Source organism: Colobus angolensis, unplaced genomic scaffold (assembly GCF_000951035.1).
Source record: "Colobus angolensis palliatus isolate OR3802 unplaced genomic scaffold, Cang.pa_1.0 Scaffold716, whole genome shotgun sequence".
In the NCBI taxonomy this organism is placed as follows: Eukaryota; Metazoa; Chordata; class Mammalia; order Primates; family Cercopithecidae; genus Colobus; species Colobus angolensis.
Window position 1 is genome coordinate 3,781 of NW_012120888.1, and position 643 is coordinate 4,423.

Genomic DNA, 643 nt, shown 5'->3' on the forward strand with positions numbered 1-643 from the left:
TTGGAACAGGGACTCCTAAATTAACGTTCCTTCTCACACAGCAGGGGGCCCTCAGGCCTTGGTCTTCCAGCCCCTATGCTGCTAGCTTATCACTTCTGGAATGAGGGGGCTGTGTTAGTCCATTTTGTGTAGCTATAAAGGAATATTGGGCCAGGTAAGGTGGCTCACGCTTGTAATCCCAGCACTTTGGGAGGCTGAGGTGTGTGAATCACCTGAAGCCAGGAGTTCAAGACCACCCTGACCTACACGATGAAACTCCATCTCTCCTAAAAATACAAAAATTAACCAAACATGGTGGCACACACATATAATCCCAGCTACTTGCAAGGCTAAGACAGGAGAATCACTTTAATCTGGGAGGCGGAGGTTGCAGTGAGCCGAGATCACACCACAGCACTCCAGGCTGGGCAACAGAGTGAGACCCTGTCTCAAAAAAAGGAATATTGGAGGCTGGGTAATTTACAAGGAAAAGAGGTTTATTTGGCTCATTGTTCTGCAGGATGTACAGAAAGCATGGTGCTGGCATCTGCTCAGCTTCTGGTGAGGTCTTCAGGAAGCTTTTACTCATGGCAGAAGAGGAAGGGGAGCCAGTGTGTCACATGGTGAGCAAAAGGGAGCAAGAAGAGGGGAGGGGTGCTAGGCT